The following is a 20,070-nucleotide window of genomic DNA, read 5'->3' as shown; positions in this document are numbered from 1 at the left end:
CAATAAACAGAGAATAAGTGATCTTCCAGTACACCTATCATCTGTATGCATGTATGCAGTATGATGCACCTAATTCTATTTGATTCTTTTTTCAAAAGAATTAACCGATGCGTTTTTGTGTTTGGATTTTGCCATTCCTCCAGACGGACTGTGCTCTGCCGATTTCTGTTACCGAGGAATGATGCATATCTGATTTTGGTGTCATCAACCAAATGATTCTTCCCTTTCTTTAGAAGATGTGTCAACCCTCCTATTGACCACTATATCTCCATGTTTCCACTAGATTATTCAAAAATCGTTGGGACAAGAGAGAAAAGAAGGAAAGGATATATATTTTCAAAAGTTTGTGTTTTAGAGGGGATTATTTTATTTTTGAAAAATGGATTTTGTAAGAATGGCTGGCCATGGTAGGCTTATGTGTTTAGGCTTGTTCGATTAAACACTTATGAGGTTAAGCACATCTTTATTGATGATTGTGTTTTGACAACTTGGATAGCTTTTCTTGAGCCCCTTGTTGAATTCAATTGATGGTACCATCATGGATTTATTCTGTTTTTTCCTTTTTTGATGGCCCTAACTTTTGCCTAAAACACCCATTTGTGATGTCTTAGCGGGCTTTTGTTTTTGTTCATTATTTTGTAACCCTAACTTTTGCCTAGGTCACCCTTTTGTGGGATTCCTAGCGGGTCTTTTGGTCTTATTTTGTAACCCTAACTTTTGCCTAGGTCACCCTTTTGTGGGATTCCTAGCGGGTCTTTTGCTCTTTAGGATTTCTTTATCCATGATGGCACTTATTGAGGCCAAGAAAAGGTGCTCCAAGTTGACACACACACTTCCACATAAAAATGATGTGGGTTTATTGATTATTAAGATGATTTTAACCTCATTCATGTTTATTCAAACAGGGTTAAAATAATGTGGTCTAGAATTTTATTGCAAGCGAGAAAAGAAGCAATAAAGAATTAATGAAGAATGATTTTATTATAATCATAATGGAAACATGTGCCCTATCGAGGCTCGGGGGTCGGGCTGTCCCCGAGGAGTGATCTCTAATAGTCACTGAGTCTATACATCCCTATCGGAAGGAGAAGGACACTTGATGACAACAGCTGGCCTTGACGTTTGTGAACCAGCCTTCCTAAAGATCTGGCTTAAAGAACGTCGAGAAGGATCTTGGTTTCTCTTCGTCCTTTGATCTTTGTTAGGGTTGTATCTTAACCCTTGTTTCCCCGGATTGTCTTTGATAATGGGTAGATCCGGGATTCCTTGGGAGTCCTTGCCTAATTCTTGTCTTGGCAAGTATCCGTTCTTTGTGAGCGTATGAGCTACCTTCTTCATTTCTCGGGGAAACGTTTCAACATTGGCGATTTCCAATGCTTGGAAGGCGGTTTCTAGAGCTTCCTCCACTGCATCCACATAAGGTATGGTGGATGGCTTGCTGATGAGTATGTCGTCTTTAGCTTGTACAGTCACCAGCTTGTCACCCACAATGAATTTGATTTTCTGGTGAAGCGTAGAAGGAATAGCTTTTGCATCATGAATCCAAGGTCGGCCGAGGAGACAGCTGTATGTTGGAGTAATGTCTATCACTTGGAATTCGACATTTAAAGATAGTGGGTCCAATTTGGATTGGAAGATTGATCTCTCCCACCACTTCTCTTTTAGAACCATCGAAGGCTCGAACGATCATGTTGCTCGGGCGCATTTGGACTCCCTTGATTGCCAATTGCTTGAGCGTTCTTTTTGGCATCACATTCAAGGAAGATCCATTATCCACCAAAACTTTTGCGATGTGATACTCCTTGCACTTTATAGAGATGTGCAAGGGCTTGTTGTGTTTTGATCCCTCGGCGGGGATTTCTTCATCGATGAAGGTGCGGTGATCATTAGCCTTGATGTGACTAACAATCCCCTCAAACTCGTCTTGGGAGATAGTGTGCGACACGTATGCCTCGTTCAAGACTTTCAACAGAGCTTGCCGATGCGATTCGAAGCATAGGATCAATGACAACAGCGTAATCTTTGCTGGCGTCTTATGAAGTTGATCCACGATGGAGTACTCGCTCTGTCGGATATATTTTAACAGCTTGTCTGTCTCCTCCTCGGATTCTTTTTCCTCAGTTTTCTTTTCTTTTTTTTCTTTATTCTTGGGGGCTTTATCATGAAGATCATCGGGAGTGTAGATCCTGCCATTCCTAGTCATGCCCCCAAGTCCAGCGATGTTGGAGATATCGCTGTCGGCAGAAGAGTGGATGTCGTATATCCACGGCACAGCCTTATTTGATTTGTAAGGGAAAGGCCTTGGGACTGTGATCCTTAATGGTGTCGGACCTTCCCCTTTATTCGTCTTGATTACCAACAACGGAGTTGATGTGCGCTCGCTTGGCGCGGTTGTTGGCTTACACTTGATGACGAACGGCGTGCGATCCATTTTTGAACATACGCATCGATTTAATCCTTTCTTTTTATTTATGTTTATTACTGAATTACTAGGAGGGATGTATGAAATGAATGATTCCTAGATCCCTCCATGATCTATATGCATGAGATGATGATGTTGAATATGCATGCATTGTGTTTATTGAACTAAGCATTATCATGTTTTTAGGATTTTCCTAAGATGATGCATGATATTGCTTGATTTGGGTAAATACATATTTTTCTTTTGAATATTTTGTATCTTTTTTGTATTTTTTGGGTGAAAAGGGAAACTACCTATATGAATGCAATGAAGGTAGATGTTAACACCATGTACTAGAAGATCTTTATTTCTATTTATTCTTTTTATTTAAAAAAGAATAGGAATGTTGTTTGTTTAACAAATGCAAATGTATGCTCATACAATGTCACATAGTCAATGCACAAACAATTCACTCATCCACGAACAGTCACGAGCAAATTACGAGGTAGGGGTCTCCTGCAGAAAAGTGCATATTCAAGGAGGATCTAACTGTTCTCACTTGGTCAAAGGCCCCCAAGGTGCCCCCATTATAGGGACCCAATTCCTCTTGTCGTAGGTCGATGGAAAGCTCCAACGCACCGTCGGACTCAAGTTCATGGTTATCACCTTGAGTGATGTTTTCCGACAACGGTCTCATAGGCTCCTATAAACCCATCAACCGGCCGTACTAACATCCACTCCCTATGGATTACCACTCATGCCCCCGGGTATAGAGGGAACTGTTGTGTGCAAAGGTTTGTGTGCAGTTTTTATTTCAAACAATTGCGGAATTTAAGCATACAACAGTTATTAAAGCCATATAATAAATCATGTTATCATACAAGTGAGGGGTAATGAAGTAATTTTAACTATTATTTGTTAAAAATAATCTGTCACTAAATGGGACTGACTCTCAAGGCTTCCCCAGTGGAGTCGCCATCTGTCGCCACCGGCCCGAAACGGGGCTTTCGGCATTCGCGAGGGATGGTTGGACTCGTTTATTTGTTTAAAAATAGTGGATTGCTAGAATGACTTATTCTCAAACTGAGACCTCGTCAAACGAGCAATTTTATTAAAAGGCTCACTAATCCATATTAATCCCAAGCGGGACCCTCCATGGATTAGTGGTTTTCGCAAAAGGAGGGTTCGTGGAGTCGCCACCAATGTTTTACTCAAAACATTGGAAAAAGGGATAAGGCAATTGATTTTATAAATCAACTTCGGCCATTACAACCAGAGTTGGGTAAGGGAGTCGGTTACGCGTGGGGAAGGTGTTAGCACCCCACAGCGCCCCTTTCGGGTTCCCTATGACAGATTATTTCTAAAATAACAGTGTAGAATTACTAAATTACCCCTATTTATTCTAAGCAATTATAAATTGACTATCTACATGATGACAGTTTAAATATGCACACAGAAAGCAGTAAAAGGAAGGATTTAAGAAGAAACCTCTTGAAGCGTGCTTTTATATATTGAGTAAAACTGGGAAGCTTTTTGGCGTTCCCTCGCTCTACAAGCTCGCTCGCTCCTTCCTAAAAACTTTTGACTATGGAAATCCGGAGGATTTCCCTTCGACTAGGTTCGAATCTCCAAGCTAAGTGCTCGGAATTCCAGAACTTCGTCGGATCGACTCCCAGAGAGATTTCTAGGGCAGAACACTGCTCAAAAACCCCAGAATACTCAAGGAGGGAGTCAAAACTGAGTGAAAAAGTGTGGTAGGACGTCCAAATGACGTCATATTTATAGGGAATAGGCGCAGTACGGCCTACAGGGCCAATACGGCCGTATTGAAATTTTTGAACTTCAATACGGTCGTATTGGGGTTCAATACGGTCGTATTGAAAGTCAGAAATTTCAATACGCCCGTATTGAGTTCGCAGCGGTCGTATTGAAGTGTCAATACGGTCGTATTGACTTCAGTACGGCCGTATTGAACCTTCAATACGGCCGTATTAAGTTCAGTACGGCCGTATTGGGCTTTTTCCCTCCACTTCTTTATTTTTAGCTATTCTAAGACCTCTAGACCTACAGAGAACCCTCCTAGGGTCTTCCAGGAGTCCTTCTGGCTGATTATCCTTCAGTCTTCGAGAGTCTTCTAGCTTTATTTCCGACCCGGACAATTTTAGGGGTCTACAGCTCTCAATTGGTTTCTCTTGCGGAGAAGGTGGTGGCTTTGTTTTAGATAGGGGAGGTATGACAATTATGCTTTTTATTTAGATCTTTGGTATCTAGTGGCTATTAAGTTGGGTTTTTCGTTGGTGAGTCTCTAAAACTTTATTTTCTTAACTTTGGATTTTTCAACATGTTTGAAGAATGTCTTTTTTCTAAACCTTATTTGTTGTCACTACTGGTGAAGAGATCCCTTCTCCATGACCAAGGTGCTTGTTGGATCTTTACTGATAAGTATTATTTTGAAAGCCACTCCTGGCTTTGGTAAGGAAGTCATTCCTGGTCTTGCAATTCTCTTGAATCATCCTTGATTTAGCTGAAAAGCAAAGCTTAGTCAAAGATAGAATAAAGAGTGGTGGCCTTCTTATGCTTGTAGGCTCACTTATTCCTCCTTGAAAAATTCCTCTCCATCTTGCTGTTGATGAATCTTTCTTTGCTTGGTGGTGTAGACCCCTAAAATTGTCCGGGTCGGAAATAAGACTCGAAGACTCTCAAAGATCGAAGGAAAGTCAGCCAGAAGGACTCCCAGAAGACCATAGGATGACTATCTGTAGGTTTAGAGGTCTTAGAGTAGCCAAAAATAAGAAAGTGGGAGGTTTGGAGCTCAATACGGCCTCCTTGGAGTTCAGTACGGCCGTACTGCACATTTTGAACTACAATACGGCCGCACTGAACTCAATACGGCCGTATTGAAGTTTCTGAACTTCAATACGGCTGCATTGAATTTAATACGGCTGCACTGAACTTCAATACGGCTGCATTGAATTCAATACGGCTGCACTGAACTTCAATACGGCTGCACTGAACTTCAATACGGCCGTATTGAGGTTTTTGAACTTCAATACGGCCGTATTGAATTCAATACGGCCGTATTGTAGTTCAAAACTTCAATACGGACCGTATTGACCCCCAGAGACCGTATTGAGCCTCATCCCTATAAATATGACGTCAATGGGACGTCATTCTACACTTACACACTGAGTTTTAACCCTCTTCTTGAGTATTCTGGGTTTTTTTGAGCAGTGCTCTGCCTAGAAATCACTCGGAGAGTTGATCCGACAAAGTTCTCGAGTTCTAAGCTTTTTGCTTGAGTCTCGAACTGAGTCGAAGGGAAATCCTCCGGATTTCCATAGTTAAAATTTTCTAGGAGGGAGCGAGCGGGTTTGTAGAGCGAGGGAACGCCAAAAAGCTTCCCAGTTTTACTTGAATATAAAAGCACGCTTCAAAGGTTTCTTCTTAAGACCTTCCTTTTACTGCTTTCTGTGTGTATATTTAACTGTCATCATGTAGATAGTTAAGTTATAATTGTTTAGAATAAATAGGGGTAATTTAGTAATTTCGCACTATTATTTTTAGAAATAATCTGTCATAGGGAACCCGAAAGGGACGCTGTGGGGTGCTAACACCTTCCCCACGCGTAACCGACTCCCTTACCCGACTCTGGTTGTCATGGCCGAAGTCGATTTTTGAATCGATTGCCTTAAACTTCTTTTTCCAATGTTTTGAGTAAAACATTGGTGGCGACTCCATGAACCCTTCCTTTTTATGAAAACCGCTAATCCATGGAGGGTTCCGCTTGGAATTAACATGGATTGGTGAACCTTTTAATAAAATTGCTCGTTTGACAAGGTCTCAGTTTGAGAATAAGTCATTCTAGCAATCCATATTTTTAAACAAATAAAAGAGTCCAACCATCCTTCGCGAATGCCGAAAGCCCGTTTCGGGCCGGTGGCGACAGATGGCGACTCCACTGGGGAAGCTTCGAGAGTCAGTCCCATTTAGTGACAGATTATTTTTAACAAATAATAGTTAAAATTACTTTATTACCCCTTGCTTGTATGATAACACGTTTTACCTATTTGGCTTTTAATAACTGTTGTTTGTTTAAATTTCTGCAATTGTTTGAAATACAAACTGCACACGAACCTTTGCACACAACAGTTCCCTCTATACCCGGGGGCATGAGTGGTAAGCCATAGGGAGTGGATGTTAGTACGGCCGGTTGTCGAATGGGTCTATAGGTGCCCGTAGACCGTTGTCAGAAAGCATCACTCAAGGTGATAACCATGAACTCGAGTCCGACAGTGCGTTGGAGCTTTCCATCGGCTTACGACGAGAGGAATTGGGTCCCTATAATGGGGGCACCTTGGGGGCCTCAGACCGGTGAGAACAGTTAGAACCACCTTGAATATGCACTTTTCTGCAGGATACCCCTACCTCGTGATTCGCTCGTGACTGTTCGTGGATGAGTGAATTGTTTGTGCATTGATTATGTGAAATTGTTTGAGCATACATTGCATTTCTTTAAACATACAACATTCCTTTTTAAAATAAGAATAAATAGGAATAAGAATCTTCCATTGCATGGTGTTAACATCTACCTTCATCACATTCATATAGGTAGTTTCCCTTTTCACCCAAAAAATATACAAAAAATATATATAAAATAAAAAATACCCAAAAAAGAAAAAAGGGTTATTTATCCAAACCAAGCAATATCATGCATCATCTTAGGAACATCCCGAAAACATGATAATGCTTAGTTCAATAAACACAATGCATGCATATTCAACATCATCATCTCATATCATGCATATAGATCATGGAGGGATCTAGGAGTCATTCATTTCATACATCCCTCCTAGTAAATCATTAATAAACATTAATAAAAAGAAAGAATTAATCGATGCGTATGTTCAAAGAATGGATCGCACGCCGTTCGTTATCAAGTGTAAGCCAACAACCGTGCCAAGCGAGCGCACATCAACTCCGTTGTTGGTAATCAAGACGAATAAAGGGGAAGGTCCAACACCATTAAGGATCACTGCTCCAAGACCTTTCCCCTACGAATCAAATAAGGCTGTGCCATGGATATACGACATCCATTCTTCTGCCGACAGCGATATTTCCAACATCGCTGGACTTGGGGGCATGACTAGGAGTGGCAGGATCTACACTCCCGAAGATCTTCATGATAAAGCCCCCAAGAATAAAGAAAAAGAAGAAAAAAAACCGAGGAAAAAGAATCCGAGGAGGAGACAGACGAGCTGTTAAAGTATATCCGACAGAGCGAGTACTCCATCATGGATCAACTTCATAAGACGCCAGCAAAGATTACTCTGTTGTCGTTGATCCTATGCTCCGAACCGCATCGACAAGCTCTGTTGAAAGTCTTGAACGAGGCATATGTGTCGCATACCATCTCCCAAGACAAGTTTGAGGGGATTGTTAGTCACATCACGGCTAATGATCACCTCACTTTCACCGATGAAGAGATCCCCGCCGAGGGACCTAATCACAACAAGCCCTTGCACATCTCCGTAAAGTGCAAGGAGTATCACATCGCAAAAGTCTTGGTAGACAACGGATCTTCCTTGAATGTGATGCCCAAAAGAACGCTTGATCAAGTGTCAATCAAGGGAGTCCAAATGCGCCCGAGCAACATGATCGTTCGAGCTTTCGACGGATCTAAAAGAGAAATCAATCTTCCAATCCAAATTGGACCCAATATCTTCAACGTCGAATTTCAAGTGATGGACATTACTCCGGCATACAGCTGTCTCCTTGGCCGACCTTGGATTCATGATGCGAAAGCTGTACCCTCTACGCTCCACCAGAAAGTCAAGTTCATAGTGGGTGACAAACTGGTGACTGTACAAGCTGAAGATGACATACTCATCAGCAAGCCATCCACCATACCTTACGTGGATGCAGCGGAGGAAGCTTTAGAAACCGCCTTCCAAGCATTGGAAATCGCCAATGTCAAAACGTTTCCCCGAGAAATGAAGAAGGTAGCCTCCATGCTCACCAAGAACGGATACTTGCCAGGACAAGGATTAGGCAAGGACTCCCAAGGAATCCCGGAGCTACCCATTATCAAGGATAATCCGGGGAAACAAGGGTTAGGATACAACCCTTATAAAGATCAAAGGACGAAGAGAAACCAAGATCCTTCTCGACGTTCTTTAAGCCAGATCTTTAGGAAGGCCAGTTCACAAGCGTTAAGGCCGGTCGTCGTCGTCAAGTGTTTTTCTCCTTCCGATAGGGATGTATAGACCTGATGACTATTAGAGATTACTCCTCGGGGACAGCCCGACCCCCGAGCCTCGATAGGGCACATGTTTCCATTATGATTATAATAAAATCATTCTTTATTAATTCTTTATTGCTTCTTTTCTTGCTTGCAATAAAATTCTAGACCGCATTATTTAACCCTGTTTGAATGAACATAAGTGAGGTTAAAATCGTCTTAATAATCAATAAACCCACATCATTTTGTGTGGAAGTGTGCACGACAACTTGGAGCACCTTTCCTTGGCCTCAATAAGTGCCGTCATGGATAAAAAGAAATCCATTCAGGACAAAAATCCTAAAAATAAAAGAAGCTCGGCAGGAAACCCAAAAAAGGGGACTGCGCAAAAATAAGAGCAAAAGACCCGCTAGGAATCCCACAAAAGGGTGACCTGGGCAAAAATTAGGGTTACAAAATAATGAACAAAAACAAAAGCCCGCTAAAACTCCACAAATGGGTGTTTTAGGCAAAAGTTAGGGCAATCGAAAAACAGAATAAATCCATGATGGTACCACCAACTGAATTCAACGAAGGGGCTCAAGAAAAGCTATCCAAGTTATCAAATCACAAATGTTAATAACCAAGACGTGCTTAACTTCATAAGTGTTTAATCAAACAAGCCTAAACACTTAAGCCTACCATTGGCCAAGCCATTCTTACAAAATCCATTTTTCAAAAAATAAATAATCCCTTCTAAAACACAAACTTTTGAAAATATATCCTTTCCTTCTTTTCTCTCTTGTCCCAAACGATTTTTGAATAATCTAGTGGAAACATGGAGATATAGTAGTCAATAGGAGGGTTGACACATCTTCTAAAGGAAAGGAAAATCATTTGGTTGATGACACCAAATCTCAATATAACATGCATCATTCCTCGGTTACAGAAATCGGCAGCACACAGCCCGTCTAGAGGAATGGCAAAAATCCAAACAGAGAAACGCATCGGTTAATTCTTTTGAAAAGTGAATCAAATAGAATTAGGTGCATCATACTGCATACATGCATACAGATGATAGGTGTAATGGAAGATCACTTATTCTCTGTTTATTGAAAAAAACAAAAAAAATATATAAACTTCAGAAAAACAATACGCCCGTATCATGTTCAGTATGCCCGTACCAAAATTAGGGTTATGAACAAATTTTCAATTCAATACGGGCATACTGAAATGAATAACGGCCGTATTGGCAATAACAGAAATCCTCCCTCACATCAATGACAAAATTCCTCCAAGAAGAAGAGGATAGGGGGAGCCATTCTTTTTTTCCAAAAATAAAATAATTAAACTTGCATTTTGTGCATCGCGCACATTAATTGCACATTCAAAGACCTCATCATGAGGCAATTGCATAAAATAGAAAAAATAGAAAATTGCTTGTGTATGACAGCAGTCAACAAAAGCCGAAAACGAAAAAAGGCAAGGATACAAACAATACTCCTCAGTTTGTACAGAATGATTGAGCCTGGAGAGGCTTGCTGAAAAAATACTTCCTCAGAATAATTAAGCCTGGAGAGGCTTGCAGAAACAATACTCTCTCACCATACAGAATAACTGAGCCTGGAGAGGCTCGTCGAAATAATACTCTCAGAATAACTGAGCCTGGAGAGGCTTGCCGAAATAATACTCTCTCAGAATAATTGAGCCTGGAGAGGCTCGCCGAAATAATACTCTCACAGAATAATTGAGCCTGGAGAGGCTCGCCGAAATAATACTCTCTCAGAATAACTGAGCCTGAAGAGGCTTGCCAAAATAATACTTCTCAGAGACATTTCTGTACAGAAAAAGCCGAAATCAACCAAAAAAGGCAAAAACACAGAAAAAGCCAAAATCAACAAAAAAGGCAAAAACACAGAAAAAGCCAAAATCAACAAAAAGTCAAAATACAGAAAATCCAACAAATTATACAGAATAACTGAGCCTGGAGAGGCTTGCCAAAATAATACTCTCCAAAAAGACATCTGAGCTTGCATTCTTGGGCTGAACAAAAAAACCAATTCATCATGCAGAATAACTGAGCCTGGAGAGGCTTGCCGAAACAATCCTCCCACAGAATAACTGAGCCTGGAGAGGCTTGCCGAAATAATACTCCCACAGAATAATTGAGCCTGGAGAGGCTTGCTGAAAAATACTCCCACAAAATAATTAAGCCTGGAGAGGCTTGCCGAAATAATACTCTCCAAAAGACGTCTCAGCTCGCATTCTCGGGCTGAACAAAAAACAATACTCATGCAGAATAACTGAGCCTGGAGAGGCTTGCCGAAACAATACTCCCACAGAATAATTGAGCCTGGAGAGGCTCGCCGAAATAATACTCTCTCAGAATAATTGAGCCTGGAGAGGCTCGCAGAAATAATACTCCCCAGAGATATCTCAGCTTCCACTCACGGGCCAAATTCCCTAGTGAAAGCTATCAAACCAAGATCAGCGAAAATCCCCAATGGAAGCGCGATCATCCAAAGCAAAATATTCAGTCAAAACTTCCTCAGTGGAAGATAGCTCTCCAACTCAGGCATTGAGTGAGTCTAAGCCTGTAGAGGCTTCCTAAATAATACTCTGGGATACATAAGATCCCTAAATCCCCAGTCGCCTACTCAAGAGGCATTCCTACAAAAAGGAAAATCCAAAAAAGAAAATCAATAAACCATTCCCCAAGTGGAAATCGGCTTTCAGCCAAAAATCAAGCGTCAAGATGATCCGCCTAACAGAAGAGGCTAATCAAAAATCAACATCTAGAATCCCCAGCGGATAACAGCCTACACAGAGGCAGCAAAAATCAGAAAATCCAAAAGAGTCACCCGAATAAGGATAACCGGGATACTCCACAACGTCAAAAGACGTCAGCCAATCATAAGGCATCGCTCACATCAGAAAGAGCATCTTCGTGTCTACACCCCAAGGAAACAGAGATTCCCCATGGGTACCAACTATGCAAATGCAAGTTGGGGCACAAGAACCTATGAGTAACTGCACATCCCCTAGACGGATCCCTGCGTTATCCAGCCCTCAGCGGCACCAAAATCAAAAACAAATTGTCAAAGCAGCATCGTGGACTGTGGAGACAAAACCATCACAGATCCCTGGAGAGGGCAAACTCACATTGCCAACGTCGTCAAGAACACGGAGGCAGACCCTGGGGAGGGCAAACCGCAGACCCTGGAGAGGGCAAACTCACGCTACCAAAGTGATCAGAAGCACGGAGGTACGCAGACCCTGGGGAGGGCAAACCGCAGACCCTGGAGAGGGCAAACTCACGCTACCAAAGTGATCAGAAGCACGGAGGTACGCAGACCCTGGGGAGGGCAAATCGCAGACCCTGGAGAGGGCAAACTCATGCTACCCAGATGTCCAGAGCACCGAGGTATGCACAAGCCTGGAGAGGCGGTACTCACGCTACCAAAGTGTTCAGAAGCACGGAGGTATGCAGCTTCCAGCTCGGGCGGCGAGCGAAGCAAAGCCTGGAGAGGCGGTACTCACAACTTCCAGCTCGGGCGTCGAGTGAAGTTGAGCCTGGAGAGGCGGTACTCACAGCTTCCAGCTTGGGCGGCAAGCGAAGCTAACCCTGGAGAGGGCAAACTCAACTGCCTAGGATGTCAGAAGCACCGAAGCAGAGCCTGGAGAGGCGGTACTCACAGCTTCCAGCTTGGGCGGCAAGCGAAGCTAAGCCTGGAGAGGCGGTACTCACAACTTTCAGCTCGGGCGTCGAGTGAAGTTGAGCCTGGAGAGGCGGTACTCACGCTACCAGAGTGTTCAGAAGCACGGAGGTATGCAGCTTCCGGCTCGGGCGACGAGCGAAGCAAAACCTGGAGAGGCTACTCAGCAAATTTTCCACCGGAAGACACTACAAGTCGGAAGGATGGCCTTATTCCCCGGACAATTGGGTCAACTCCTTTACTTATCAACCGGTACACTAAAAGGCCGTTTGACTAAGTAAAGGGGGGGCAGCTGTAGACCCCTAAAATTGTCCGGGTCGGAAATAAGACTCGAAGACTCTCAAAGATCGAAGGAAAGTCAGCCAGAAGGACTCCCAGAAGACCATAGGATGACTATCTGTAGGTTTAGAGGTCTTAGAGTAGCCAAAAATAAGAAAGTGGGAGGTTTGGAGCTCAATACGGCCTCCTTGGAGTTCAGTACGGCCGTACTGCACATTTTGAACTACAATACGGCCACTGAACTCAATACGGCCGTATTGAAGTTTCTGAATTTCAATACGGCTGCATTGAATTTAATACGGCTGCACTGAACTTCAATACGGCTGCATTGAATTCAATACGGCTGCACTGAACTTCAATACGGCTGCACTGAACTTCAATACGGCCGTATTGAGGTTTTTGAACTTCAATACGGCCGTATTGAATTCAATACGGCCGTATTGTAGTTCAAAACTTCAATACGGACCGTATTGACCCCCAGAGACCGTATTGAGCCTCATCCCTATAAATATGACGTCAATGGGACGTCATTCTACACTTACACACTGAGTTTTAACCCTCTTCTTGAGTATTCTGGGTTTTTTTGAGCAGTGCTCTGCCTAGAAATCACTCGGAGAGTTGATCCGACAAAGTTCTCGAGTTCTAAGCTTTTTGCTTGAGTCTCGAACTGAGTCGAAGGGAAATCCTCCGGATTTCCATAGTTAAAATTTCTAGGAGGGAGCGAGCGGGTTTGTAGAGCGAGGGAACGCCAAAAAGCTTCCCAGTTTTACTTGAATATAAAAGCACGCTTCAAAGGTTTCTTCTTAAGACCTTCCTTTTACTGCTTTCTGTGTGTATATTTAACTGTCATCATGTAGATAGTTAAGTTATAATTGTTTAGAATAAATAGGGGTAATTTAGTAATTTCGCACTATTATTTTTAGAAATAATCTGTCATAGGGAACCCGAAAGGGACGCTGTGGGGTGCTAACACCTTCCCCACGCGTAACCGACTCCCTTACCCGACTCTGGTTGTCATGGCCGAAGTCGATTTTTGAATCGATTGCCTTAAACTTCTTTTTCCAATGTTTTGAGTAAAACATTGGTGGCGACTCCATGAACCCTTCCTTTTTATGAAAACCGCTAATCCATGGAGGGTTCCGCTTGGAATTAACATGGATTGGTGAGCCTTTTAATAAAATTGCTCGTTTGACAAGGTCTCAGTTTGAGAATAAGTCATTCTAGCAATCCATATTTTTAAACAAATAAAAGAGTCCAACCATCCTTCGCGAATGCCGAAAGCCCGTTTCGGGCCGGTGGCGACAGGTGGCTATACGGAATCACTTGTAGGGAGTGCCCTTGTTGGGCTAGGCTTCTGACATGATTTTGACTCTTGAGGTCTTGCTTGGCTGTTGAGCTTTCTAGCATTTGCGAGTGTTTTGACATGATGATTCTCCGTGACCTGTAGCAAGTAGACACAAAAAAAGAATGCAAGGATGCAAAAGAAAATGCAAAATAGGAATGAATTGAAGGCTTTTATATCTTTTTTTTTAAATTCTTACCCTTTTGTGCACACTTGTGTCATATGCATGTTATATTATGATGTTTCTATGCTAATGCTTAAAATGAAAATTGATTTTACCTTCAAGAAATTAATCTATGCACATTAATTAGTAGCATGGATTGTTAGCCTTTAGCCGTGTTGAATTCATTCCAGGTGTAGGACACCTCCAACTTCTCCCTATGAGTATTCATTGTGCATACTCCGTGTATCTCTTAGTACTATCTTAATCCCATATAGGTCAAGAGAAGAGAAAGAAAAGGATGTATTTTTTTTCGCAAAGGGCTTGTTTAGAAAAGTTTTCAAAAATGGTTTTTAGAAGAAGAGTTGACCAAGGTAGGCTGGTGTTTAGGTTGATAAACATGTGCATTCGAAGTAGAGAATCTATTTTTGTGTTAGCCTTTTCTTCAAAAGTTGAGCCTTTCGATTTTCAGCTCAAGCTACTGCCTTGTCCTAACTTTTGCCTAGGTTACTTGAGATGTGTTCCCTAACGGACATTTTCCTTTTGATCCTTACTTTTGCCTAGGTTACCCTTTTTTTTTCTTGGGAGTCTCCTAGCGGACCTTACCCTAATTTTTGCGCAACTCCCTTAGTGGGTTTCCTGTCGGGCTTTTCTCTTTGCAATGTTTGTTTGAGATGTGGAATGCCTTGTTAGTTTAATTTTTTTAAACCCTAATCATGTTTGAGTTGTATACTTTCGATCCTGCCCACAAATAGCTTGAACCCAAATTTTGATCCTTCCCATAGATGGCTTGATTTTTTTAAACCTCAATCATGTTTGAGTTACATACTTTCTCCATTTGTTGGAACCCAAAAAATTTCGATCCTGCCCACAGATGGCTTGAACCTCCATTTTGAAAATCTCATCGGTTAGGGAATGCCCGGAAACCAGACTAATCCATAATCCATGGTTTTGAAAATGTTCGAAGGAGTTGCCATTAATATTTTACTCAAAACATCGGAAAAAGAAGAGATTTTTGAAAAAGTGAATTATGGCCTTCATAGCTAGAATTGGGTTCAGGGGTATTTTACGTGTAAAGAAGGTATTAGACACCCTACAATGCCCTAAACTGGTACCCTATGATGAAGTTAGCATGATAAAAAAAATAATTTGAATATCTTATTCCCCTTTTAGTTATTTACATGTTATTTTTACATTATAATTGCATGTGAAGATAAGGATTTAAACCCCTAAACGTTTAGAATAATATGTCTACATGATTGCTTATTTATTTATAGTGATTTTTTAGATAAAGCAATGATAAGGAGAGAGAGAGGGGGGAGTTAATAGTAACACCTCTAAAGCAAGCTTTATAGAATTCTTCCTCAAATGTGGGAATCAGGTGCTTTTTGGCAGCCTTACACTCTACAAAAAATCCTCACAACACTTCAGAAATACAAGGAGACAGAGAAGGGAAGTGTTTGTAAACTAGAACTAATAAAACATAGCAACTTTTTTTTGAATATTCGCTCTTATCTTCGGTAAAAATCCAATCCACATCTCCTCCATTTGCATTGTCCATGAGGCTCCTATTTATAGGCATTAGAACCAACTCGAATGGCCATTTTGATCAGTGGAACGGGTCGTTCCAAATTGGTTTGTTATGGAAAATTTTGAATTTGGAACGTTCCGTTATTTCGAAACGAGCCGTTCCAAACTGCTATTTTGCTCATAAAAACTTAGGTCAAAATGAGTCGTTCTGGATTGGGAATGACCCATTTTAAACTAGGGTTTCTAAGCCTTTTCGGTGGTTTGGAATGGCCCGTTTTGGGCTCCTGATTTGGACTTTTTTGAGCTGTTGGGCCTCCTGATGCTGTTATGGTCCCTTCTGATGTCATATTGGGCCTTCCAAAGATTGTTTGTCCCGTTCTAGTAGTCCTTTGTCTTATTTTGGTATCTTGGACAAAATTAGGTGTCTACAAGCATGAATTTATTATCTGCACAATGAATAGGAAAAGTCAGAACAAGTTAGGAAATGAAAAACACAGGAAAAAGGAAAAGTTTCTACACAAGAAAAAGCCGAAGCTAAAAATAATAAAAATAAAGTTAGAACCTAGGAAATCCTCAACATAGGGGATTCAACTACAAGCAAAGGGCAGAGTCTCCCCGCAGCAAGCCATCTCACCCAATAGTCAAGTCAAGCAACCAGTTGAAGACCTATAAAACTTGCAAACCAACCAGGCCACCTTCAAGCCACATCAACACCTAACATTACATCAAGATCACTTTGGAAGCCTTCTTGGCCCCTGGCAAGTACTTCCCAATACTCTCAATGACTACAATAGAAACACAAGGAATCTACCTCTACATCCCCGTGCTTAAACATCGCCACAATAAGAACTACTCAGAGTAACACTCCAACAACACATCCACCTCAACAATCAGCACTCATCCACAAATAAAAAGCTCAACATCCACAGTAGACGCCTGAAGAGGAATCATAATACTCATATGGCAGGAATAACACAAGTTTCTTGCCAACCAATCAATCAAAGAATCACCACAACAAATGCTTAGAGAGGCATCATAATACTCATATGGCAAGGAACAACACCAGAATCCTTTCCATTTACATGTCCATCCCCAATGAAGACGTCGGAAGAGGCATCACAATACTCACACAGCAGTGGCATCACCAACATCCTGCTAACCTTAGCCCAAAACAGGGGCATCCTAGGCATCCCTTACCTATCATTCCAAGGGAATTTTGCAAACACCAATTTGAGGCCATTGATACACCTCAAGCCTGGAGAGGCTAGCAAAGAATACTCATCAAAGATCGGAAAAGGTCGGTTGGATCCTCAAAACTAGTACAACTTAGAGAGGTTGTGCCAAGGAACACTCACATCCCTCAAAGGGAAAAGTCTGGAAAGATGATACTCAAACTACGACTTGAAAAAGGTTGGTTGATGATGTTGTGTATTTTACTCGTATTTTAGCACTTTAATTCACAAGAATTCATAGCATAATCATGCATATCTTTCATGTTTTTAATAAATTTTTATATCATTTTCCTATTTTATGCTTTTCTTGGTATGTGTTGTGTTTTCTCTGAGCAGGATCAAGATTTAAGAATTAAAGAGGAAATGCTGAGCTACAGGGAAAATCACGGCCGTGATTCTAAATCACGCCCGTGATTCACCAGAGAAAATCACGGCCGTGACTCCCAATCACACCCGTGAACGCCACTGACCCTTCATAGATGTGCTCCAGAGAAGATCACGGTCGTGATTCTCAGTCACGGCCGTGATTCACTTCGCGTCGATTTGGTGAATGAATGTGCTCCAGAGAAGATCACGGTCGTGATTCTCAGTCACGGCCGTGATTCACTTCGCGTCCCAGCTTTTTAAGTTTTATGTTTTATTTTTATTTTTGTAATTTTTATCTTGGTAGTTTTACCTTTTTACCCTTTTAGGTTATAAATTAGATGAGGTTAGCCTAGAACAGGACTTTTGGTTTTCGGAGACAGTTTTATTTAGTTTTTGACACTTGGAGAAGGTTGGGCGCCTGTGCCATCGACTCTAAGGTTTGCTTTTCTTTTATTCTTCTTTTCTTGGAGAACTACTATGAACTCCTGTGAGTAGTTTCCCTTTTTCTGGGATCAGGGCTTAGCCTCTGAGAACCTCTTTATTAATGCATTATTCAGTTTCTTAATTTTATTCCAATTCTTGATTTGTTCTTTTATATTTTATATATGAACTTTAACATTATTGTTTTCGTAATAACATTAATTAAGGATGAACTGAGAGGAGAACTTGATTATAATTATGATAAACAATTAATCTTAATTTTCATAATCATAGATAATTAGGGATGAACTGAGAGGAGAACCTAATTATCGGAACCTAAAGGAACAGACTTGAGTGTTAAATCACGAGAGTTGATTTAAGCTTTCGAGGAGCAATAGATTAACAAAGATCTTAATGGGTTTAATTGAACGTAATTACCACGAGAGTAGGGATTAATTTTAATTAAACACGTCCTCGTAGCCTGAGAAGGTGCAAGGATTAAATTAGGTTAAGACTACCTTCAAGATGGAATAGAATTAATTAATGAAAATAATAATTCAATATTGTTGGAACTCTTTGTGCGAACCCTAGATTCCCGGAAATCTCCTTATCTTATCTTAAAGTTTTATCTTATTCATTAATTGCATTACTATCTCTTTTACCAGCGAATCTGATCTTATCATCTCAAAACAAACATTCTATCTGTTTTAAAATTCAAATTAAAATACTAGTAATTCTAGGTCAAACACGTAGTCCCTGTGATTCGATATTTATTACTTGACGACAACCGTACACTTGCGGTTTTTCTATACATCAAGTTTTTGGCGCCGTTGCCGGGGACTACGTCTCTTGATTTAAATTACAATTATTTTAATTTGAATTTTTAAAAAAAAAAAAAATTAAATAAATAAATAATTTTTTTTTAGTGTTTAATTCTCCAATTCAGATTTCACGGGTCACTTTCTTTTTTTTTTTGCAGTGCCTTAGGGTTAATGCAAAAGAGATCTCTACGTCTTGGGAAACCAACACCACTTGATCCTGAGATTGAAAGAACTCTCCTGAGAAGGAAAAGAAACCTTTTTAGAGAATTTGACATGGCTGCACAACGAGATAATTTACCGCTTCGGGATTACTCTGCACCCGTAGCTCGTGGGATACCTGGAGGGGAGATGCAAACTGGAGCTACTGTACCAGCTTCTCTGGTGAATATGCTCAAACAGAACACCTTTGGAGGACTACCATCAGAAGATCCTAATGACCACTTAGAGGGGTTCTTGGAAATCTGTGAGACCCAGCAATTTGATGATGAAGTTTCTGATGGAATGCGACTCCGCTTATTCTCACTCACCTTGAGAGATAAGGCAAAGGTGTGGCTAAGAACAGTGCCTAGAGAAAAGATAGTTACTTGGGAATTATGTGAAAGAGCTTTTCTAGAGAAATTCTTTCCTCCTTCTAAAACTAAAGAATTGAGGAAGAAAATCACTAATTTCCAACAAGGCACTGGAGAGACTATTTATGAAGCATGGGAGCGGTTCAAAGGATATCTTCAAGCATGCCCACAACATGGCTTCAACCGTTGGCTTACCATCCAATTTTTCTTTGAAGGATTGGACCAACAAAGCACCATGATATTAGACTCAGCAGCTGGAGGATCTTTCATGGGGAAACCTATTAATGACTGCATGATTATTTTGGAAAATGTAGCCTCAAATCACAGCCAATACAGTGAAAGAGAAGTCACAGCAAGGAAAGGAACTCCGGGGCGATATGAAGTGAACAATATTGAGTTACTCTTAGCAAAATTTGATACTCTTAATCAAAGATTAGACAAGATGGAAAAAGCTAAGGTTAATTCAGTGGCTACAAATCAAGTATGTGACCTTTGTAGGGAACAAGGGCACACTGCAGTAGATTGTACCTCAATTTTTACTGGAGAAAAAGAAGATACTACTGAACAAGTGGCAGCTTCTCATAATTTCTATGACACTCCTCGAAGAGAGAAGAGTAATCCATATTCCAACACATACAACCCTGGTTGGAAGAATCATCCTAACTTTTCTTGGAAGAATAACCCAGTTCAAGGAACTAGCAATCAGCAACCTAATTTCCGTCCGTCCAATCACTTCATTAATGGGGAAGGAAATCCAGTACAGACACCCTCAATTCAACAAAGTGTTTCAAGATTAGAAAACCTTATGGAGAATTTTGTCACTAATCAAAAACAGACCAATGATTCAATGGCAAATTCTATTCAAAACCTTGCTGTCAAGGTTGAGAATATTACTCTCCACAACAAGATGCTGGAAAATCAAATTGCACAGTTGATGCCTAGTTCAAACAATTCTCCAGGTAAGTTCCCAGGTAAAACAGTTGCAAACCCAGCTGAAAATGTTAATGCTGTTACTTT

The 20,070-nt window shown here is 41.0% G+C and overlaps 1 non-coding gene across 1 annotated transcript; it reads right to left on the bottom strand.

The window, feature by feature from the left end:
• Positions 1-19,126: 19,126 nt before the first annotated feature.
• Positions 19,127-19,233, bottom strand: LOC145957622 (small nucleolar RNA R71). Its single transcript, XR_014433665.1, has one exon. It is a non-coding gene; the product is annotated as a small nucleolar RNA R71 (small nucleolar RNA).
• Between the last annotated feature and the right edge of the window lie 837 nt (positions 19,234-20,070).

The sequence above is a fragment of the Cajanus cajan genome, chromosome 4, assembly GCF_000230855.2.
Source record: "Cajanus cajan strain Asha chromosome 4, NIPB_CcT2T_4, whole genome shotgun sequence".
Taxonomy (NCBI): Eukaryota; Viridiplantae; Streptophyta; class Magnoliopsida; order Fabales; family Fabaceae; genus Cajanus; species Cajanus cajan.
The sequence above is the reverse complement of the archived record's forward strand: the minus strand, read 5'-3'. Positions and strand labels throughout refer to the sequence as shown.